This window comes from Buteo buteo, unplaced genomic scaffold (assembly GCF_964188355.1).
Source record: "Buteo buteo unplaced genomic scaffold, bButBut1.hap1.1 HAP1_SCAFFOLD_76, whole genome shotgun sequence".
NCBI lineage: Eukaryota > Metazoa > Chordata > Aves > Accipitriformes > Accipitridae > Buteo > Buteo buteo.
The window spans coordinates 353,060-377,543 of NW_027439240.1; the positions used below are offsets into that span (position 1 = coordinate 353,060).

General features: G+C 51.1%; 2 pseudogenes; both read right to left on the minus strand.

Annotated features, from left to right (window-relative positions):
- Positions 1-422: 422 nt before the first annotated feature.
- Positions 423-2,698, minus strand: LOC142027875 (olfactory receptor 2A2-like; annotated as a pseudogene).
- Positions 2,699-6,291: 3,593 nt separating this feature from the next.
- LOC142027877 (sodium-driven chloride bicarbonate exchanger pseudogene) lies at positions 6,292-7,710 on the minus strand (annotated as a pseudogene).
- Positions 7,711-24,484: the final 16,774 nt, after the last annotated feature.

Below are 24,484 nucleotides of genomic sequence, written 5' to 3' on the forward strand. Positions count from 1 at the left end.
AGAACGGTTTAATAGAACAGAAAAGGAGAAACTAATAATGATAATGATAACACTACTAAAATGACAACAGCAATAATAAAAGGATTGGAATGTACAAATGATGCGCAGTGCAATTGCTCACCACCCGCCCATCGACACCCAGCTAGTCCCCGAGCAGCGATTTCCCGCCCCCCACTCCCCAGTTCCTATAGTAGATGGGACGTCGCATGGTATGGAATACCCTGTTGGCCAGTTTGGGTCAGCTGCCCTGGCTGTGTCCTGTGCCTACTTCTTGTGCCCTGGCTGGGCAGGAGAAGCTGAAAAATCCTTGACTTTAGTCTAAACGCTACTTAGCAACAACTGCAAACATCAGTGTTATCAAGGTTCTTTGCAAACTGAACTCAAAACATAGCACTGTACCAGCTACTAGGAAGACAGTGAACTCTATCCCAGCTGAAACCAGGACACTTTTAACCACTTAACATTCCCTGAGAAATTCCCCAAGAGCTCAAGAAGAAAGAGCAGAAAGACAGGAGACAGGTGAAAGCCTAGAGCGCCAGCTAGACGGAATGAAAGACCCTCTTCCTTCTCTGAAGCTTCAGCAAGGCTTCCTTCACCTGCTTGTTCCTCCGACTGTAAATGACGGGCTTCAAACTGGGGCTGACGAGAGTGTAGAAAAGGGAAAGAACTGTCTCCCTCCCAGAGGACTTACCGCTCCCAGGCCCCGCGTACATGAAGATGGCGTTTCCATAAAAGACACCCACCACGGTCGGGTGAGAGCCACATGTGGACAAGGTTTCGTGCCATCCTGGCACAGAGCGGATGCGCAGATCGGTGGCCGGGATGTCCAGGGAGGAAATCAGGATTAAGGCTAAAGGGAAGAGGAAGAAGCACACACAAACAGCAAAGATCAGGACTTTATTGGCAGGAGCGGCAGTGCAGGCCAGCTTTAAGACAGCAAGAATTTCACAGGAGAAGTGGACAGCCTCGCAGGGGCCACAGAAAGGCAGGTGTAAAGCCAGAGAGGCTTGCAGTGTACCAAATACGAACGCCAAAGCCCACAAAACTGTGGCAAGGGTGAGGCGCAGCCTCCAGATCATGATGAGGGCACAGCAGAGGGGACGGCAGATTGCCACGTAGCGAACATGAGACATCACGGCCAGCAGCACGCACGCTGTAAGTGCAAAGATTAAATAAAGATGGATCTGTGCCCCACACCCAGCAACGGAGAGGGTTCTGCCTTGTCCAAGGAGGCTCCTTAGCATACGGGGACATTGCTGGAGGCGTAGCAGATGTCCGCGATGGAGAGGTGGCAGAGGAAGAAGTACCTGGGGCTGTGGAGGCAGTAGTCCAGGCAGATACGCAGAAAGACAAGTGTGTTTCCCATCCGAGTGGCAGAGCAGAGGGCAGAGAAAAGGCCAAAGAGGCAGCGCTGCAGGGCTGGGGTGCTGCAGAACCCCAGGAAGACGAATTCTGTGACAGTCTTTTCATTCTGCACGCTGTGCTGGAGGTGAGGCAGCACAAACTGCGACCACGGAGATCTGGAAGCGAAGGAGCAAGGAAAAGGAAAGAAAAAGGAGAGTTTTCCTAAGAATGTTGTGTCCTTTACTCTTTACGCTGCAGCTCCCTTCTCCCTGTTTTTCCCTCTGACTCCAGTGAAAGGTGCGTACTACCCTCCCCACGCTGAGTGACGTACATCTGAATTGCAAGCTCCAATCTCCCTGCAAACTTTGAGCAGTTTGACCAATCTCGCACAACTTTGCTGCCTAGCTTGCCCTTGAAGTCTTTCTTTTCCTGGGTTGGTTTTGTTTTTTTTTTGCAGGGGGTGGGGAGGGGCAGGGTGTGGTGTCGCTGTTGGAGAAGATAAGATGATGAAGATTGCAGGTGTCGATTAAGGTGAAGCCAGAACAACTTCAAAGCAGCCGTTTTAAATTAAGTCCATATTAAAAGGAATGCACAGTTGACAGAATAATTCCAGTTTTACCATTAAACCAACCAGCATTTCCAAGCCACTGCTGTGTCCTCTTTACCTTGGTGAAATGCATTCCTATTGAATCCTGCAGTTGCTTGAGCCAACTCCCCTATCCCAGCAGGGAGGCTACTGCAGGTCCAGGAAGGTCAGGCAGAACATCACCTTGGTTCCTGCTGTGCAGCTGCTCGCCGTTACCAGTTTCGCAGGGTGCTGGTCAAGGTCCCTGGGCATCCCCTGGCACTTGTCTCCACGCAGCTCTCTGGTCTCCAAGATCTTCCGCCACTTCCAGGATACTTCCTCCAGCCAGGATCTTCACCTTTTCCTTCCTGGGTCCCCTCCTTCTCTTCAAGATCCCTTCTTCTTTCTGGGAACCCTTCTTTTTGCCACCACCTCTTCTTTCTGGAACCCCACGCCCCCAGTGTTCCCAATCTAAGTTGTCTATGGGAGCAGTACAATGCCTGATCAGCCTCCGAATTAAGGCTTCTCTCTCCTAGCTCGTTATTAACTGTAGGATTCGGGACATGCCACTTTTGCTTATTCCAGGTGTTACCCAAATTTACAACCAGCCCACGCTGGCTGCGTGTAGCGAGAAGCAGGCTTCTGCTTGACAGCTCAGAATCCAGTTTCAGACATTCACATGCACAGACCTTGCCACACACGTGCACCCAGTCACGTCTCGCCTGGTAACCTTCACAGTTTGAGCCAGTTTTTTGTCTACGGCCGGGCTTCAGAGGCAGGGCATGGCCACAGAAGCGCATTCCCCCCGTCAGTCTGTGAGGTGAGCAAGGGAGAGTCAATACTTGCCTGGTGAGCCTCATACCCAGACAAGCTGGGCGATCCCTCTCCTGCGACAGCCCTGGGAAAAGCCACAGCAGGGTGCTCCCTTGCCTCTGCCTAGGTCCCTGGGGTTCCCCTGCCTGCCATTGCTCCTTTGTCCTCCTCTGTGTTTGTGGAGATGAACCTTTAACCACACAACCTAACACCTACAACATCGGGAAAAAGAGAGGCTGCAGAGGGTCCAGCGGGGAAGGTCGCCGATGTCAAATGCTCTTTGTGAGAGGCAGCACACCCAGCTCACCTCCTCGCTCCTGAGCTGCTCTATCGGAAGCACTGCGTGCAGGACGCTCTGTTCAACAGGCTGTGTCTGTATCTGACTGCCTTGTCCTCGCTACAGCACCGTGTGCTGGGGGAATGCCACGGAGAGCAAGGAGGACGCTCTTTCCCCAGGAGCAACGGAGGGTGCTCAGCTGAGTGCTGCTGCAGGGGCCACAGTGGGGCAGGCAGGCAGGGAGGGGAAGGCAGGAACGAGGGAGCTGGGAGTCACCGGCCAGTCTGGGAGATGCCCCCCGAGAGGCTCGAGAACCCTGGAAGCACAGGACGAGCTTAGAGGAGGTTCAACGTGAGGCCCTGTGGTTAACCATCCCCTCCAGATCTGGATCTTCTCTGGTTCCCAAGTTACCGTGCAGTTTAACAGCCTGCTGCAGAGATCCTGACTGGGAGATCACTGTACCTCCAGGAGTTGGGGATCCACCTAACAGTTCACCGGAGCGGGTGCAGGTCTGTGCTGCACCGTACGTACGGCGTGGCCTTCAGGCTGTGTCCCTACACATGGCCCTTGGCCGCAGGATAAACGGAGCTGGTTGACTGTGACAGAGGAGCCTCCAGGCAGCTCCTGCTTGGTACCAGCGATTACGCCACCTGCGCGGCCCTGCCGTTATCTAAAGTGCAGCAAGAAGTCCGCGCGTGAACATCCTTTACGCATAGAGTTGTTTTCTTCTAAGAAAAGTTGTATAACACCGTGAATGACCAAAAGGAGGAACTTCTCCACAGGCAGGATCTGTACAGTGTGCCAAGGGAAAATCCATCTGGGGTCTGCCCAATGCTGCATGAACGCAGGGTCCCCAGCATCTGAAGGGACCTAAGATTTACTTGCTACCGAGATGCCTCTTCTTGCTGCCTGTATGCCTTCTTCCTGGCTACGTTGCCTCCCAAGATCTTGCCCACCCCCAGCCTACTGGGGAGGGGGGGAATGTTAGAGAGACAGCCTTGATGCTGTGCCAGCACTGCTCAGCCATGGCCAAAACACTGCTGTGTTATCAACAGCTTTCTAGCTACCAGTACAGAGCACAGCACTACGAGGGCTGCTATGGGGTAAAAGAACTCCAACTCAGCCAGACCCAATACAGAAGGAAAGTGGAGGAACAACAGAGGGGGCAGCCCAGGGACACAGAGCCCCCCCCAGGTCTCATCTGGCCGCTCCTGTGACCATACGGTGTACTCAAAATCAAATACCTGAAGTGCTCCCTTAGATGCAGTGTACAGCCAGGGGACAAGAAGGTGGCAGTTCTGCATTTTGCAGCTCCCAGGCTGATGGCAGAGCCAAAGCAAAAAAACCAAAACCAAAACCAAACCAAGCAAGAGAGGTAAAACTGAAGCGCAGGGAGCAAATGCTTCTCTTTCACCTTAGGCCAACTGCTCGGACGCTCTCTATGCTGCCCTGCCACAGAGGGCATCCCTCTCGTACCAGTAAGAGACAGAAGAGTGAATTAAAGCCAGGACCCCAAACCAGACCAAAAACCCGGTCGTGATGAAGAAGAAAGTGGAGAATGCATCAAATATAACAGAAAATTATTTTGGACATTCCCAGTTTACATTTGGAAAAAAGAGGAAAAAAAAAAAAGCGGAGGAATTAGGTATTAAAAGAAGAGCACTGAATGATAAAGCAGTAGCAGTCCCTCTACCACTACAAACCCACACCCCCACACGCACACGTACGCACACAGACTTAACACCACCAAACTCCCATTGACTGTGACGTTCACCTCAGCTTGCTGGTCTAGAGATACTGAATGCCTGAAGCACACCAAGGATAACTGAAAACATCTGCATGGCTTTAATGGGAATCCTCCAACTGAAACAAAGCGCTTTCTCCCTCTGTCTGCGTTGGCACATCCCCGAGTCACGCTCTCGCTCCTCTCCTTCCAAGTCAAGATTCCTAAACGTGAAAAGCGGGAGTGGGGAAAGGCAAAGGGAAGAGAAAAAGAGGGAGAGCATCATCAGTGGAAGACCTGCCAGCTGCTGCTGATTCAGCCCTGTTTGGGGGACCACCCCAGCAGAGAGGAGCTGGTTTGCATGCCACGGTCCTCACTGCCTGTTCCCAGGGACAGGCTGTTTGCTCAGCCTTGCCGGCCAAAGCGTGGGAAAAGCGTAGGCGTGCACCGTCGCCTGCAGAGGAGCACGGACACGTTCGTGTGCAATCCTTTACCTTTTTCCTCCCTGGATTCAAAGGGTTTCTGTCTTCAAAGTGAGAGCCTTCCATACAGTCGTTTGTGACATTTCATCCAGGATAATAATCTCAGAAGGATCAGTCCTGCAATAAATATTTTACACAGCAATCCGTGATTATGGGAACTGATGCCACCAAGGGCATTAGCATCAGCAAGAGGAACAGCGGAGCCCTGAGAATCAAAGCTGCGCATAAGCATGGGAGGTTTTGCTGGATGAGGAGTTTTGGGAGGCAAGCTGGGGAGCTGCAGAGCAACAGCTCTGTGCAAAGGCTCTTGCTGGGGTTTAGCCCTGGTCCGGGTTCCTAAGCCACTGCTGGTACAGATCACGCCTGCAACTCCTCATGTGTAAGTATGAGGAACTCCAGCTACCGTAAAGGCGCTGATGATGCAAGGTTTGGGGGTCAAACGCGAGTGCTGCAGCCACTCTGCTTGGGGTCAGAGCCCTGCGATCACCTCCTGCAGCCCTGCCCCCGAATTTGATTTTCCCACCAAGCTGCCTGCTGGTTTCTGTGGGATGCCCCACAAAGAGGCAAGTGGAGAAAACTCTGCCAAACCCCTTCAAGCTAATCTTGCCGGGGGTCCTGGCGCTTGGTGGGGCTTTACCTGTCACTGCCTTGCTTTGGGATATCCATGTCACTGGTCTTCCCCACGTTCAGCTGAACTGAACTTGCAGCAGCAGCAGCTTCCATCGCCCTCCTGGACTCCTGAGGTAAAAAAGGGACAAATCACGTTCTCTGTCTTTGGTCAAAGCGGAGATAAGCTGAATGCCCAGCACAAACTTAGCAGTCTGCCCTCCCCTTCTGCCCCTTGGCAGCTATAGGTATTAGTGCAGCAGGGTAGAAACCGTTCACTCCAAAGGTTTTGGGGCAGGGGGATTGGGTGTTCAAAACACGATTATGAGCAAATCTTGCCAGCAGCAGCAGCAGCACCTTCTAATAATAATCATCGTAATGATAATGACCTTGGTGAAAAACGACTCGTTTTAAAAATTACACCTGTATTCAAGCGTTCAGCTCACTGCTACTTGAGGAAACAAAGGTTACAACGTGGGATCCAGGCTATTGGGATCTATTTCGATTGAGTGCTGATCTTCCCCCAACGTTTCCAGACAAGCTGTAAGAGAAACAGGCAACCTCACAGCCCGACGGAGATGTCCAGCCCCGAGGACCCAGCAAGCCTTACCTCTTCTTCTTCTCTGGCTTCATTTCTGGCATCGTCCAACTTCTTCTTCCTTTCTGGCATAAGGTCATCCAGAAAGCTGAGCTCGCGCTTTGAGAAGCAGAAATCCATCGCTTTCCGGACAAAGACGAGAGCCAAAACCTTCACGAATAAGAGGGAAGATGCGGTGAGCTCAGAGACGATGCCACCTCTCACTCCAACGCTGCAAACACCCCGCTGCTGAGCGGCGGCAGCTCTTACCATCATGGGAAAGATGATGGCGGCACGGGACACCTTGATGGTCCAGAGCAGGACGAGGCAGGTCAGCTGGATCACCGTGAACAAATGCACCTTTTGCAAGGGCACGTGCCGCAGGTAGATGAAATCCGGCTGGTGTTTCGCTGGCATCCAAAACAGCTTCAAGCGATCAAAGAACTGCAAAATAAAAGGGTAAGGTTGCCGCCTTGGGACTGCGGCAAGTTTCTGGCCCTCTCGAGACGTGGAGGCGGTTTGCAGCATCTCGCTTGCCGTCAGAAATCCTGGATCCCACCGCGTTCCTCCTGGGAGCAGCACCCATTTTCCCTTCGCTCCATCTATCAACCGGCTTGCCCCTGAGAGCTGCCCACCAAACAGCAACTATTCCGTGCCATTCCATTATTAGCATTTCTCGGCCCACTGAATCCCCCAGCGAGGATTTCCACCAGTGGCAGAAACTGCCTTCCCTTTGCACTGAATTCCCCCGCTTTCACGTAACCAAACACTGACCTGCCCTAAACCCTGAAACAGAGAGCGCTGAACTTGCCTGGTCCTCCCAGCCCTATATACCTCCTGTGCCTCCACCAATCTTTTTCTTACACAAAAGAGTTTCATTGCTTGCTCTGCAAGAAGTTTTTCCCATGCCACTGCTTTTTTCCCTGCTGCTACGGAGACAAAATACCAGGGAAACGACATGCTGCACGCTGTAAAAGAGTCCGTACCTGAATTCCTCTGAGCGACGACACACCCATGTAGAGAAAGACGCCATAGAGCACAGGCATTGGTATAAACTGGGGGGGAAAAGAGAAAAAAAAAAAAAGAATGCAATCGTTTCTTTCTCCATATTGCATTTTCAGTATTACCACCCTCTTCCACAGGCACTGCCTAAAATTGCTTGAAGCCTTCCAGCTTCCATTCAGGCTTACAGATGGGTCAGGTTTTAACCATTAAAGATTTTGTGCGCACGAGTGAGCTAAGGCTCTGCTTTAGGCTGAACTTTGGAGTTACCTCTCCTCAGAATACTCCTATTTTCCAGAAAGGTTGGAGGAAAATAGGTGATTTCACCCGTGCTACCCTATGCCGCATTCTGTGGCGGTAGAAAAACACTTCTGCCTAATCTTGGGGCAACAGGCAAAGGCCACAGGCCTCCTTTTAGCCTAGAGACGAGATTACTTTGTGGGAGGAACGTGCAAGGAAGCCCACGGGGATGACCTCAGTGTGTTTAGCTCCTGGGAACAGCTGCTCCAGGGCATTTGGGGAGCAAATTGCAGCCCGTAAAGGGCTGCCTGTTTGAAAGAGAGCAGACGTGCTGGTCTGAATATGCTCAGCTGTAACCCATAAACATGGGCGGGCCTGAAAGACACCCGAAAATTCAAGCAGTTGCGTTGCTCGCTTGCCTCGAGCACACCAAACGGGGGCCCGAAGGGCTGCAAAGCCTAACCGAGGCTGGTTCCCACCGTGGGTCAAGCCCCAAGGGTTGGGATCACCCCCTCCTCCTCCGCTCCACAACTAACTACTCAGGCCTGCAGAGAGGGGACTGTTTTTCTGTAACCTCCAACAAGCTCGCGGTTGTCGGGTGGTTTGCATTTTCCTCTCACCTTTAACACGGAAGTGAAGAAGACGGAGCAGCCCATGAGCCCAAAGATCAGCAAGCCAGTGACTCTCTGCTCTCGTATCCCCAGAAACTTGGGTTGTTCTCCTGGAGCTGAGCAGTCAGACTCTACTTTGAGGCTATTCACGTGGGTGATGGACAGGACGGTCGCAGCCACAAACCAGGGCAGCCCCATCACCGAGCACACCCCCAGCATCACGGCCACCACGAAAAGGTCCAGGTGGTACCCGCATCCTTTCTGCAGGCAGGAAAACAAGAAACAGAGCATCCCATAGCACAAGAGCAAGGATAACGTCGCAAGTCAGACTCAAACCCTGCTCGAGCACAGGTCAACTTCTTCAGAATTTAAAACAAGAAATGGAAACAAGTAAGGGTGTACGCAGGCTTTGCACAAGCACCTGGCATGAAAATCTGGCAGGAGTTCAGACACAAGGGATATGGGGAGCTTGTGCGATACATACTTCTCCAAAAAAAACCCACCCACAACCCAAAACCACCAAACCGTTGTTTTCACTCACAAAGAAAATTCTACCACTTGCGAGGAAGGTGTGACTCTGAGTTATCCCTGGCAGCGCATCAAAACAATGCATTCCCCGCACCTGCTGCCGCTGCCGTTTCAAAACAAAAACGTGCTTCCATATTGCTCCAAGATTAATTTGCTCCTCCAAAAGGTTGCTCATCTGAACTGCCCTGTCACTTGCTCCCTGCATCATCGTTAATCCAGGAGAGCATCCTGCCACGCAGCCTGACCTTGTCCCAAACCAATGCCTTCAGAAAGCATCGGCAATAAGAGCTTCTCCCCAGACCTGCAGCCCAGAAGGGGCTGGGGCCGGGGTCATCTCTCGCAGGCCCTTACCTTCAGCTTGTGCTCCTTCCTGTTCACAATAACGGCACTGATCTGCTGGTCCATGAATATCAAGATGGTGCAGAGCAGAGCTGGGACGAGCGCAGCCAACACCGTCCACCAAGGGTTGGGTCCTATGGGGTTGATGAACCACCCGCGGTCGTCTCTGGTAGGCTGCAACAAAGCCCACACATCAGCATCGTCTCCCAGCCCAGGCACTCCACTGGCTTTCCTTTTCCCCTCCCTCCCTGTGTCAGAGCACCTCCCAGCCCTGGCTTCATGTCCCCCTCTCCCGTGGGCTTCAGCAGTGCCAGTCTCCTCTTTGCAAGCACCTCTAGGTACTTCTCCTGTAGGTATCTAGTTTTGGGGCCATCTTCTCGTTGCCAGGAGGAAGCAAGGCACTTGGAGGTGGAAGAGGAGATGGTCACACCACCAGCATCTCCTCCAGACTCAGCCCTGCCCTGCCCCGGCATCACCTTGTGGCACCCCCACGTGCCAAAACACCCCATTACCTTGAACGTGTGGGGGACCTGGAGCTTTGGCGATGGGATCCCAACCACAAAGTCAAGGAGCACCATGATGGCGATGGTGAGGAAAACAGCAAAGTCGCTCACCGTGGACCGTACCTGGGGCGAGAAACCAGAGGTGAAAGGGGCATGGCAAACAGGGCCGTAACGTGAGATGCAAGAGTTGCGGACATCCACAACATTCAGGCTGGTTAACCAAATCCCACCACCCCTCTGAGCACATGCAGCCTGATCCCTTGCTTAGATACTGTTGCTGTGTTTGTCCCCGTGAGATCTGGTGTCAGATAATAAAAAAAGCTTAATTAGGCGGACAAGGGTTGGTTTAAGTCAAAACCTAAAAATAATAATAATAATATTAAAAATAAGAAAAGAGATGTCTGCCACTACAGCTACACTCACAGCTACAACGGCAACAAGGCACTGAGGCATCCTTTAGTCCTCAAAAGGAACCTCCTCATTCGAATCTACTTTCCGCTCGAGCACATAATGCGCAGAAGGTAGGGAAAAAAAACCACAACCCCAACCCCCAAAACTTTGGGAAACCTGACTTCCTACTACCTGAGGAGGGGGAAAAAAAAAAAAATTAAAAAAAATCAAACCCCAAAAATCTTCAATCTGGGGCAGATCGCGAGGCAGGTGGGAAATGCTACGATGATTTTGCACTCACGGAAATGAGTGCGGGACATCCAAGCTCTTGGAGAGCTTGGCCTGCAAGGCCAACGTTTCCCAGCTTGACCATGGCGGGGCTAATACTGCTTAGTGCTCCAGGAAAGCCATTTTGGGAAACGAGTGTGGAGATGGACGCTGGCCACCATCTTCTACTTACTCTGGTTGGAAAGTAGCGGCTGGTTTTAAACTTCTTCAAGAAGCTTGACAGGGCAAAGGTGGCGAAGAAGAGGATGCAGCACCAGAGGAACACATCAGGCGTGTAGGGGCCGTCGCGTCCACAGGCAGGTCCTTGAAACTCCCCACGCAAATGCCGACATTCCTGGAGAAACAGAGCGTCAGGACACAAAGGCAGTGCACGTGCGGCAGGGAAACCTCGCGTAGCTAGGGGGTTTTGAGGATCTTGGTCCAAGATCCACGACCCTCTAACTGCTCCTGCCAATGGAGATTTATATGTAATGAGCAGCAGCAGCTGAACAAGTGACACATCGAACTATAGAGCGGAGAAACGAGATGTGAGGGGACACCATACCACGCACCCTCGGCACATCCTCTGCCTGCCATTCGAGCAATCGTGGCTAAAGAAGACACCAGAGGGGAAGGAAACACTGGAAACTCTTGGGGAGAGAGAGAGAGGGAAGAGGGAAGGAGGGCTAAAGACAACCATGGTAGGAAAGGAGGAGAAGAGACAAATCGTCCCTTCCCAGGGGAGGGCTCGCAGAACCTGGCCAAGAGGGGATGAAGGCCACCATAAGAGCCTGCCGCCCTAGGCCCGGGCTCTGCTTCCAGCCACAACAGCCTGAGAGGCTGCTCAGACATGCAAATTTATGCATGTACCTACAGACAGCACTGAACGAGAAAGCAAGGCCCAGAGTTACTAGGAACCCATTAAGGAGGCCAATTACTACCTTTCAAGCATGAACTTAAGTCCTACCTACAACTTCTACAATAATCAAACCACCCACTACTTAACCTTCCTCCCAGTCAGAAATACTGTCCGGCAACAGGCTTGAGGGGGACACTTGCTACCTACCCACAACGTTGGGGACCAGGTAGACTGGGACAAGGTGGACTCTCCTCCCGAGGACCAAGCGGTTTTAACAAACCACACGCTAGATTTAAGCAAGGACTTTTCCGAGCAGCACTAGCACAGTTTGAAGCCCATCATTCCCTGAAGGGCTCTGACTTTTGCACCATGCAAATGCCCCTGGACCCCGTGGCCGCGGCGCGAGGAAGCAGTGGCTCGGGGCACTTACGGTCACCGTGAGGTTTTCCCAGGCGATGCCAGACACGTTGATCCCGTTGCTCGCCCAGAAACGCAGCGTTTCGTTGCTGGGATGGGTCGGTGCCTCACACTTACAGCTGGGAGGAGAGAAGCCAAGACAGGGGTAAGGGAAAGGCGATGGAGGTGCAGCCCGCAGCTCCTGCCAAGGGGCAGCAGCTTTCTCAGGGGGAAAAAAACCCACTAGTAGCTGGTGAGGAAGTCCAGCTTGCTGTGCATGTGCACAGGGTAGGTGTCTCGCAGGTGACTCAGCTTCTCCAGAGCCTCGTAGATGAAGATGATGCAGATGAGGGAGGCAAAGGCTTCTTCCGTGAAGCGGGTGACGTAGCACACCAAACAGCTGGCATCGGTGGCCACCAGCACTATGCACAAGAAGGCGGTCCACAGCCCAATGCACGCCCGCAGAGACAGATAGGAGAGCGTGTACTCCCTGGGAAAGCAAAATGAAACAAAGGCTGCAAAGGCCAGCAAGAGGCCCTGAGACATGCCTGCCTTCGGGGAAAACAGGGAGCAATTCTGGAGCGTGTCAAGGCTGCGGATGGGAAATGCAGTTTCCATGTACTACTACAGAGAGCCTCGGGGCTGTGGTGCAGGGTGTAGACCCACAGGAGGAGAGGCCAATTATTTAGTTACCACTGTTGAACAAGGATCTTGTGTTAACACCTTGGAGGCTGCTTGAGGTCAGGTCCCTCTTGGGCCAGGTGGTGTTCTCCCACATCACCCTGATGCCCTGACACTGAAACCAGCTGGGTTTGCACCCAGTCACCTGCTGCCAGCAAGCTGGGGCTTAATGATAAACCTTATGGCAATAAGGGTGGTTTATCTCCCATCAAAGCCATAGCAACAAAAGGACTGTCACTAAAATCTAGCAACTACCCCTAAGAAACAGAAAAGCAAAGCAAAGCATCTTTTCTCCATCACTGCCCCCTTCTGAAGGCTCTCGCAGCACCCAGCTGCGGCAGCCAGCCTTACTTGCAGAATTTGTAGAGGATCTTCTCAAACACGAGGACGGGTCCGGTGCTGCCGAGGATGGTGAGAGGTTGGCCGGCAAAGAGGCAATACACCACGCCGGCCATGGACGCGCCCAGCAGCGACTCCATGGCACTCTGTCCGGGGAAGAGAGGCAGCCGTGAGTAAATAAATCGTTAGGGAGAAACAAAAACCAAAGCCGATTCACTGCAGCGAGGACTTTGGCCTGACTTTTATCCTCCCCCATGCCCCCCAACAGAGAGACGTGCTCACTATCTGGCCATTGGTCGCCTCCCCCAGCAGTCCCCCAAAGGTGATGACAGGGGACATGCAGGCACAGTAGAGGAAGAGGAAGGACGCCAGGCACTGCAGGCTCAGACCATCCCGGAAGTCGCTCCAGAACCACGGGGCTTTCCGCTTCACGTCCAGGGTCAAACCTCCAAAGAGCCTGCAGGAAGGAAAAAGAAGAGAGTCTGTTCTCTTGGAGGAACACGGTGACTTTGCTTTGCTGCAGAAGGGCAATCAGAAGCACGGAGTCACTTTCGTGGCTAAAAAGAAGCACTCTCCTTCCTCCCAAATCAAGGAAACCTGCGTGCAATGGTGATGGCTGGGGCTGAGCCCAGCTGCCCAGATCTCCCCCCTGCCCAGCCCAGGGGACCAAGCTGGCAATGCGGAGCCCCTTCGTTGAACCAGCTAACCCCAAAGACCTGCTAGAAGGGAGGGTGCATGCTCAGATTTGAGAAGCAAACAGAAAAAAACACCCAAACTATTAAAGCTCCCACCTTCCCGTCCGCTGCAGTTCAGGGCCACTGTGTTTCTCCAGCGTGCTGTCAGAAGCACTGTCGTCAAGAGCTCCTGGCATCTTCCTTTTTTCCTGTTAAAATGGAAGTAAGATAAAGCTATGGACTTGTAACCGCTGGCTTGTTTTGCTTCTGGTCTGGCTCTGTGACTGTGTCAGAGTGGGACCTTGTGAATTTGGGCCCCTGAACAGCATCCCCAGCCGTCCCGCCCGTCCCCCTCGCGCCTCCCACCTGCGAAGGGACGTTTTTCGGGGGCTCGATTCGGATCGATGGATCCCACTCTCCTGGCGGCAAGACCGTGACCTGATCCAGAAACTCGTCGATGCCAGCCACGAGGTCAGCCCCGTTCTTGGCTTTATAGGCAACGTCACGGAAAACCTGCCAAGAGAAGACAACCTGGTGAGAGGACAACCCAGCTCGGAGGTCCTAACCAGTGCAATAAGCTCTTGGCTAAACGCAAGGCTTTTTCCCCAAAATTTCCTGCTGGAAAGGGCAGGAAATACTCCCCCAAAAGGAAAAATCTGTGCGTCAGGGCATTTGTAATCATCTCCCCCACGAGGCCCCCGTCCCCCATGGCACACCATACCCTTCTGCTTAAAGAGCAAGAGAAGTTTGACTGGCCCTGGCAATGCCACCACTGGGGACAGCGTGCTGGGGACCCCGGCAAGAAGGATGAGGTGCAGGATGCACCCCGGGTGGGATTTCAGCCTCCAGGATGTGGGGTGATGCAAATCTGCGTGTTCGCTTCGGGGTGAGAAAGAGGGCTGGGCTATTTGGAGAGCTGCGGGCAGCTGGGACAGCAAATCCTCTTCCTCACTACTTCAGAGACAGGGAGAGCTGAAGAAAGGCAAAAATGACCCGGAGCTATCTCATCTTGTCGCACCTCATCTGTCATGATAGTGGCCATGGACCTGCCGATCTCATGGTACTGATGGGCTTTTCCTTCTGGTCCAAGCAAAACAAACAGGAACCTGGGCAAGAAAAACAAAATGAGAGAGAGAAGAAGGTGTCCTTGCTCCAAGAGCACCCAAGGAAAGCCCTGGCAGCTCCCAGCCCGGAGCGTGGCTCAAGACGGGACACGTAGGCTCAGCGACGCCACGATGAATTTGAAATTCTTCAAAACCGACGGCAAATTTCATTTGGGGGCCAACTTTCATTACAATTGGCCGATGGGTTTAAAAGCTACAGCAGGGAATGGAGAAACGAAGGCGAGGAGATGTGGGTGGGGGAAACGTGCTTGCTCCCCCTCCCACTCGCCTTGTTCCCTTGGGACACCAAACTGATGCCTGCAACTCGATCTTTGGTTGGGTGTCTTTTTTACGGAAAAAATTTGCGCTTCTCATTCGCACCTTGTTGGGATGGGAACTTCCGTCATGCCCGAGAGGAGGACAGCCGGGCTCAGGCGGACAAATGCCACGATGGGCTGGTGAAGGAAATCCAGCTCTCCTACGAGCACGTTGGATGCTTCAGCCCCGGTGGGAATTTTCTTCATGAAGTGCAGCTCCGCCTGGGCACGACAAGCGATTTTCAGGCAATTACCCCAAAAGCAAAGCCCACAGCGCTCTGCAGCACACTCTCCAGCCAAGTTTGCAAGAGCAAATCTGGCCCTAAAGGCGTGAGAAAGCTACGAGTGTCTCACCTTGCTTAAATCCGTTGCTCTGCTCTCAGGGTTCACCCCATCTTTAGCTTCTGCAGCGGTGGGAGAAGGACAAGAGGTGATTGTTTGGGCTGGTAGGAAAAAGAAAGACACTCAGAAAGATGGACGAGGAGCAACTGGGACGCTTCTCCTTTGCCCGGACAAGTCTAATGGGGCCACAGCCCTGCAGAAAGCCTCACCTGGCTTGTAGAGGAGGTGCAGGTCTGACTGCCTCTTGCTCACATCAGCAAACGAGCAGACAGCGGGCAGAAGGTTGGTTGTCTTCTCGTTCTGATGGTGGTGCTTCCTCAAAAGGACTTCTCGAACTTGCGCCCGCACGTGCTCGTCAAACTCCGTGGACTGTTCTTGCTGGGCCAGGATCGTATCTGAGGATGGCAAAGGGAAACAAAGCCATCAGAGCAGAAACCCCAACAAGTCCCGACCCCCAAAGCCCCCAGGGAAGGCTGTGCCACACAGGCTGCACCCTAATGCCGGCTCAGCCTTGCATAGCAAGGCCTTTTAATAATGTTCAGCCTTTGCAGCCAAAACGAGAATTTTCTTCTGCTAAGAAACATGGCATCCAAGTGCTTATTCATCATTCCGCTAAGATAAATATTTCCCATTCTAAATGACGCAATTTTCTTGCCCGACCTGGCCTTTCTGACTCTACACGTTCACCCAAATTATAAGCGATCTATAGCACAGACGTTCCCAGAGCTTCCCGTGCTGATGGAGTGCAATTTGCCGAGCCCAGGGAGAAACGTGCTAAGAACGGCTCCGACTTCTCCAGCCCTTGAAAGGGCTGAATGGAGACCTGCCGCCAGTCAAAGCTAACTTCTCCAAAGCGGCTTTTGCAATTAACTTCAAGTATCTTCCCCACAGAAATACACTGCTTGGTCATCGCCAGATAAACTCTGCCTTAAAACTCTTACATGCTGGATCTTAAGGCAAAAGCAAAAAAAAGAATGCGAGGAAACAGCTTGTAAGAAATAGTTCCTTTAAGGAGGTTCAGCTCTTACGCAGACTCTGTATTTCTAAGAGCAGCCTGCTAAGCCCTGACACATGCTCCTTTTTGGCTGCAGAATATTCTCTAGTGGCTTCTCCAACCCCACAAACTGCTTTCAAAAGGACCCCGCATTGGAATAAAAAAACGGTGCGACTGTTGCATGCCCAGTCTACATCCAAAAACAGCTCATGAGAAAAACACAGTGGCACTTCTGGAAAAGGACGTGCCATTGGGGCAGGGTTTGATTTGGGAGTGAAGAGCACCGTGGCGAGCTGAGCTCGGCCGTTCCCGGAGGGATGCAGCGCCCATGGTACCTGCAATCTCTTCGATGCTGTTGGCACAAATGTCCAGCAGCACCGACCCGTTGCTGATGCAGCTCCTCAGCTCGGAGAGGCTGTGCAAGGACAGCGTGCCAACGTAGGGCTTGCTCCAGCGCTCGCCGCCATCTTCCACGTCCTCCTCAAACTTCAGCCACCTGCGGACATCGGGTGCGATCAGCCCCATTGCAAGAAAACAGCCCCAGCTCTGCAACCCCTTTGACAGAGCCACGGGGTGGCAAGAGGAGAAGGCTCCTCGTGCCGCCACCTGCAGCTGCAAAAGCTTCGCATCCTGGAGAGGAGAAAGCAGAGCCCACGGGCGCTGCCGGTGCAGGGACTCCTCTCCCACCGCAGCCAAGCAGCAGGGATTTACCTTGCCGTTTCCTTCCACTCGCCATCTCGGCCCTCTTTTACACAGATCTCATCCAGCTCGGAGAACAAGTGGTGAGAGAGGTGCTGCTCGTCCTCCTTGCTCCTGAGAATGAACTGCACCCGCTGGGACGGGGAGCCTGGGGGCAGAAGGCAAAGACCCATCCCGTTACTGCGCCTGAACACAGCTCGTCACGCTCACGTGCAAAGTGGCCATCAGCACCAGTGCAGCCATAAACACTGGGCTGGCCCCTCTCCTCTGCATCTGTCTGGGCTTGCACAGAGCCGTGGAGAAGGAGAAGCATCTAGTCCACCTCTGCATGAGGATGGGCTGCTTTCCTTCCCCACATTGCCATTTTTAAAGCCAGGATCCCTCTAAGGAAGACGAGCCTAAACCCATTATGCATTTAACTGCATTAAAAAAAACACAAACAAAAAAAAACAACAAAAAAAAAGAAAACTTGGGAAAAAGAGGGTGTTGCTCAATACGGCCACTTTCCCTCGGAAGAACAGCAACTCACTCAAACTAGCCACGGGGACCTGCTTGCAGAAGGCCCCAGCGCCCACGTTGCCCCCAGGAGTTTAGCAAATGCCGCGGTGGGACTTACAGTGGTAGCCCTGCTCCATCGGGGCAGAGTCCTTCTCCCGTTCCCCTTCCCGATGCTTCTGGCTGTGGCGTCGGTGATGCCGGTGGCTCTGCCTAACCAGTGGCATCCGCGCGCCCACGTACAGGGTCCGGTGGCCTGCGAAAAAGCAGCGGTTTTTGCAGCACTCTCGGCATTGCGGCAATGGTTGAGGTGGCCGGTGCCTTGCTAAGCCACGGTTATATATCCCAGGAGCAACGCCAGCTTCCCTGAATGTTATTTTCACTGGACCTCCTTTTTTCCAAGCCTATTTTACTCGAGCTTTGCAACAACACAGCAACAACAAGTGTTGGCTCTGGGTCATCTAAAAGTGCCCCCAAAGTATTGGACCTCTTCTCAAATTCCAGCTTCGGCTGGACAACACTCAGACTTGCTCATTAAGCAGCAACACAAGCTAATTATTTTCAAAATCTCTGTATGGCACGAGGCGACAAGAGACGATCAAATCAGTCCCATCGTAATGAACTCCAGAACAAAAAAAGAAAATCACAGCCCCGCGTCTGCAGCCCTGAAATGATTCTCCTGACCTCTCCAAGCCAGGAGCAGCCTCTGCGAGAAAAAAAGCCGTGAATTATCGAGCCCTGTGGCTACAACTCACACCGTGGCCTCCCGGGGGGCTTTTTCCCTCCGTTTAAAAAGCCGTAATAGTAAAAAACGTGACAATAACTGTGCTGCTTCATTGAGAAGCGCGGCACGTTTTGCTGCACATGATGTGACACCCGACAAGGCACACAGGAGAGACTTTGTGCAATGGGAAAACGCGCTGGGCTGGTGGCTCCTCTACCAGGATCTCAGCAGAGACTCACCTTCCAACTCCTCCTCCTCATAGCGAACACTGACAGTGTTGCTCCTTCTTCCCCGGTCAATCACTGCCTCCTCGTCATGTCTCTGTTTAGCAACGACAAGAAGGGAAAAGTTGGGGCTGGGGGTGGAGAGCTCCCTTACGTCCTCCCAGCCATCACCCACCCCTGCGTCCACGCGAGTCCACGAGCCATCACGCCTCTACGTGCCGCCTCCTCCTCCTTCAGGCACAGCCCTAAAACCACGGACTTGTAGGAGGTTTTCCTTCCCATACGCAAATAAAACAGCCCATAACATCACCTCTACTGTATACCACGAGAGTCTGGACGTCTTTAATACAGCAGGAGAGGGATGAGTGTTTCAGACCAAAAAAACCCACCTCCTGCTTTGTTCTTGAGGTTCCTGTCTAAAAAAGTGATTTCCAAACTGGAAAAAAACCAACCCCAACCCACAAAACTGCACTTTTGAGCCCCGGCTGTGCTACCTGTAACTCTTCCAGAAGTGTCATTTTGTAACCCCCGTTTGGGTTCATCCTCACGTCAGTCACTGGGTTTCGGGGACAACTGAACCTCCAGGTCAGTCAGGGGGCCCGATTCCCCAGGGACTGATGGAGTAGCCCTCACGGGAGGAGCTAAGTGGCACCCAGTGTGCACCAACTCCAGAGACACAATAGGGACCATTGTGAAATCACAAGCTATGATGCGGATCCAGGCAGCTACTTAAAGCCATGCACCCCTAGAGCCTTCCCGCTTGGAAAACTTAGTGCCTGGGGAGAAGCCAGCTCTGCTTGGAGCAAAAACTCTCCAGAACAGAGAAACTTCCTGCATGAGAGGTGTCAGGCTCAAAAGTGTGCAGAAGGAAAACCCTTCACAGGCTCGTTCACCCTCCTGAGAAGCAAAGCCCACTAGCAGCATCATGTTTTCTCTCTTTTTCTTTCTAACAGTAGAGCTGAAGCTCTAGCATCCTGAGGATAACAGGAGGCACAAATACGGTAGGGAAAAAGAATATCTTATTGGATCAATGGGTAGATTCAGAAAAAAACCCTGCTACACAGTAGTTTATCCTGGCTGCTAGCTAGAACCGAGAAGACTGTTTTTTCCACCTGGGTCAACAGTTCCGGTGAAACATACTACCCGCCTAGGACAGCTGCATCTGAGGAACAAGAATTAGTTATCTGCAATACAAGGAATAACAATGAGTCATTTAGTGCCATGATATTCATCAGGCTGCACAGAGAAACAAGAGACAAATGCATTTGAATAACCATGTCTTGTGTTACGTTTTAACCACTTAACATTCCGTGAGAAATACCCCAAGAGCTCAAGAAGAAAGAGCAGCAAGGCAGGAGACAGGTGAAAGCCTAGAGCGCCAGCTAGACGGAATGAAAGACCCTTCCAGCAACAACAGCCTGAGAGGCTGCTCAGACATGCAAATTTATGCATGTACCTACAGACAGCACTGAATGAGAAAGCAAGGCCTGGGGGGATCATTTCCCCTCTGCTCAGGGCTGCTGGGGCCAGTCTGTGTGCTCTGTCCAGACTGGGCTCCCCAGGACAAGACTGGGACTCACTGGGGCGAGCCCAGCAAAGGGCCACAAAGGTGACGAAGGGACTGGAGCACTTTTCATATGCGGAGAGGCTGGGAGAGCTGGGACCCTTCAGCCTGGAGAAGGCTCAGGGAGCTCTTATCCATGTACATCTGATGGGAGGGAATGAAGAAGAGGGAACCGGGCTCTTCTCAGCAGCGCCTTCTGGCAGGACAAGAGGCAAAGGGCACAAACTGCAAAACATGAAATTAAAGCTGAACACAAGAAAAACTTTCTGACTGCAACTGTGGTCGAGCACTGCAACCGGTTGCCCACAGAAGTTGTGGTGTCTCCACCCTTGGAGTCCACTCAAAACCTGAGGGGACACGTCCTGGGCAACCTGCTCTGGGTGACCCTGCTTGAGCAGGAGGGCTTGGACTCAATGATATCAAAGGTCCCGAAAACCTCAACGGTTCTGTGAAAGCCACAGACAGAGATCTCTGCCTCAAGCCGAGAGGCAGCAGTCATCAGCCGACTCAGAGGAGCAGGCTGGGAGGCAGCTAGGAAACTCTTCCCAGTTCCTCCCTTGTCATCCCTGCCTCAGGTGTGCAAGCCAGTGCACCGCTTTGTTGAGCCGCCCAGTTCTCATCCCGCTGTGATTCTGCAGGTAACGTTAACACAAAGGAGTGAGAGGGGAAGAGCTTTAGTTAACGGCATGGGAACCTGAAAGCACAGGACAACTTTTCCCCAAACGTGGGCAATGCTGCTTAGATTCTGTCACCTAGGGAAGAGAAGGAAGACGACAAATGGGCCAAAGGGTTACACAGGAATGAAATACAAGGAAGGTGCAAGAGACATCAAAAACATCGATATGTGCCCCAGAAGACTATTTTGTAGTCAACTGACCTGCCCACACCCGACTGTGGGCATGAGGCCTCCGCTCCGACTTCCACTCTTCTCCTCTTCACCATTTCTTCCACTGCAGCACTATCTGACACTTCTTTTCTTCTCTTGACCTTCAAAACATTGCAAACTTGGTATTGATAAAATTTGATTTTGACTTTTCTATTTTAGAACAAAAGTCAGACTTAATATACATCTGTGTTTCGCAACATTGTCCAGGCTTATACAACCAAAACCAAAAAATGACTCAGGAATAAAAGATTAGCTGCCTTATTCAAACAGAAGGTAAGCACTGAGAGGCCATCCAGAGAATTATGCTCAACAGTTTTAAAGAAGAACTACTGCTTCCCAGGACATCCTATTGGCTCCATTTTTAGAGGAGGGCCTAGGAACATCATTAGCAGGAACGTAATGCTAGCAGAGAGAGCGGGATTTCCTCGGGGGGAATTTGGACAGGACACCTTCACTAATTCACTCCATCTTCAGACACTTACCTGTATTGAAAACAAACCCACCCTGAGATCTCACTAAACAATTACTTTCCAAAGAAGCTTAACTTGGTTGTTTTCGACACATGCAGCACTTAGGAAACTACTTCATTATTCAGCACTATTGACCTCATACAGACTCTCACAGCGAAGAAACCATTTGACAGCTCAGCTCAGACTTGGCGAAAACACATTTAACTGAAGCCAGCACGGCTCTCACGTCCTCAGGCAGGACTTCATTCAAAGTCCGCTGGAATTGACAGGAAGGTTTCCCTCAACTTGGATGGTTCTAGGTGAGAATTCACTCCCACCTTACACTGCCTGACTGACACCCAGAAACAGGACAACTACAGCATTGCCTAGATATATCTTCTGCTTCTCCAGACTACTTGGAATATCACTTTTTTTTAAAAAAAAAAACAACACACAAAAGAGAACCACACACGCAACTTAAAAGCTCATCACTGCCCTTGTTTACTTCTTTACCTGTAACAGAGGTATTGTAAAATCTGGTGAATATTTGGTGACTGGACTTTCTTTAACCAACTTTATAGTACATTTTTGCATTGCACCACACGTCCTGAGAACAAGATAAATGACTTAGAAACAATGCTGGACTTGCATATGATATCTTGAAACCGAAGAACTGCAAATACAGCTCTTTCAGAATTCCTGGCTGTGAATAACACAAGCCAGTGGGATGGGGACAATTGCTTTGGACTACTTGTCCATTTGATAAGGGAGACCAGAATATCTACTAAGTGCTCACAAGACAGACCAGCAGCAGCCTTTCCCAGGGACCAATCATCAGAACAGGAAACAGTAAGAAAAAAACCTCAGTTTTCACAACAGAGGAGGTTCAATGCAGAGTCCCACAGAGGTCTCAGCTGGGGCCTGAGGCTCTTCAGGGAATTCATAGAAAACCTGGAAAATGAGACACTAGGGAGGTGACAACATTTGCTAATTATACAAAAGACATTATTACCATTATTACTATCATTATTTAGAAAAACAAATGCATTCTTTCTTTAGGAAAACAGAAACAAAGAGCGTGAAATTCAACGTCAACAAATGTAGTCAAGCATAAGGAAGAAAAACACATGTTCCATATATATATGTGCTGGCTCCAGCCTAGTTACCGACATTCAAGAATGAAGGCTGGGAGCCACTGGGCATTGCTTCATAAAAATACTAGCTGAAGAGTCAGCAGTGGGTGAAAAGGCAAAGAGAAATTCCAGACATTTTCAAAAAAAGCAATACAGGACAAAAGAGAACACATTGCTATGCTCTATTTCAAATCCATGGTACAGCCATACCGCACGCAGTTTTGCTCCCTCTCATTCAAAGACACAGTGGAGGAAGGGAAAGGGAAAAGCAAGACATAGATCATAGATGTTTCCAGACATTATCCAAACATAACCATAGTGAATTACCACAAGATACGCCGTGCTGAAATAGAGCCGAGTTCTAGATACATCGTGCAAATGTAGGGATAAGGCACGAGGTGGACATTCTCATGTTTGAATCTCATCTTCGATACTCTCTCCCATTTACTGACATCTGAGAACAACAATAAGACTTAAGAACATAGCACTAACATTTCAAAGGAGCAGGAGTCCTCTTGTAAAGCTTCAAAAGTCATACCACACTGAACGTATATGCAGAAGGGAGCACCTACAATCTGTCCGTATGAACTTGGTGAAAAAGCGCTAGTAACACATTACAAGAAACACTCACCCAGGTGACACTCTCCCATCAGTTGCTTGCATTAATAGCATTGTGTTTCCTTAACTGTATCTGGCTTCAGTCCTGACATCTTCCCGCAAGAAACAACATGCCAGGCGCTCCCAACCCTGTGAATAAAACCTCATCAGCTTTCCTAACTAAAAAGTAATTTTTTTAAAAACTGAAAAGGACTAGGATTCACAGGAGTAGCATCATTACATTCACTTCACAGTTCAAAATGGGAGGACAAAAGATAATTGACATGACAAACGCCACAGTTACAGACGTTCCTTCCTGGGGGTGCAGTTCGCACACCTAGGAGCTCATGCGTGCAAGAATGGGTGACGCCAGGCAGCAGTCTCCTTACGTGCCTCTGATCTCAGGAAGAAACAGGTAACATGAATACTTTTACTCCATTTGCTAGCAGAAACTAACATCCTGAGGACCAGAGATGGAGCCCAAGATTTGCCTAGATGAAACGCTGACGCAATCAGTTCCTTTAAGGGATGAAATTGTTCGTTTGAGTTTGGCTTCAAGGACTCCCACAGCTGGTGATTAACTAAGAGGTATGCTACAGCGAGGAGCCCGACACACAGATTGCAGGACAACTCATCACGCCAGGCCTCTGAGCTTGCAGTTCTCCGCAGGGCCCGGTGCTGGCTGAGCAGGTGGATGGACTTCCCAGTTCTAGAAATACAAGCTCGGGAATCAAACCCTCCTCAAGCACGCAGGCAAAACTGGCTGCGCTTTAGCGAAGCAAACCAACAACGAGGCTTCGTTTGTTTGGGTGCCTCCTCTCTGACAATGCTCTGGGCTACTTTCTCTTCCTGGCAGTAAGAGGAATAAGTTGCTCTCATACATACCAGCTTCTGACAGGGAAAGAGGATGACCTCGTTCTTGCCTGCTAGGACCAGGGGTGGCAATAACGCAGTCTGCCGAGACTGGAAGGGAATGCCTTGGAGGCGGAAACACGTGGGTGTTCATTACTCCTGGGCACTCGGAATCACGGGAGGTGATGATGCCAAAGGGCCTGATCCGATTCACAAACTGACACACCTTAGGACTGAAAAGGCTTCTCCTTCAACTAACTTACTTTTCTCTGCAACAACAGCCTCAGGAGAGTAACTTCTTCTTAACCCTTTACACTACAGCAACTACAATGTTTAATCCTAATGTACCTTACAAGAAAACTACTGCGGTCTTCTCTACTAGTGGGCCAACACTGCTGCGCCTGTAAGGAGCGCTTTACGTTTTATTAACCTTTTGAAACAACGCACTAGCTTTCCTTGCAATCGCATTACGTGGGCTTCCTGGGACTTTACATATACACGTTTGTTTTCTCTGGCTAAATCAGATTTGGAACGCAGGGGTGGCCATCTGAAAACACTGCAAAACATTCTTTTTACATACATCAGTTCTCTGGTGAAGGCAACAACTGAGGAGGATCTTCAGCTAGTGTAAAACTGCAAAGCTCAAAGGACTCGTACTCCAGCTAAAGATCTGCGCACTACTAGGCAGGAATGTCAAATTAAGCAATGCCCAACAGATACAAGTCATTGGATCTTTTCTTTTACAAGTAGGAAAGAAAGGGTACACAGAAAGATAGTGAAGTGGTCTGTAGAAAATGGATGTAAATCATCAAGATTTCCGAGGATTACTCGAATTGCTTCCTGGAGAGGCCAAAATAAGAAAGGAAGGAAGAATATTAACAAGATAGCC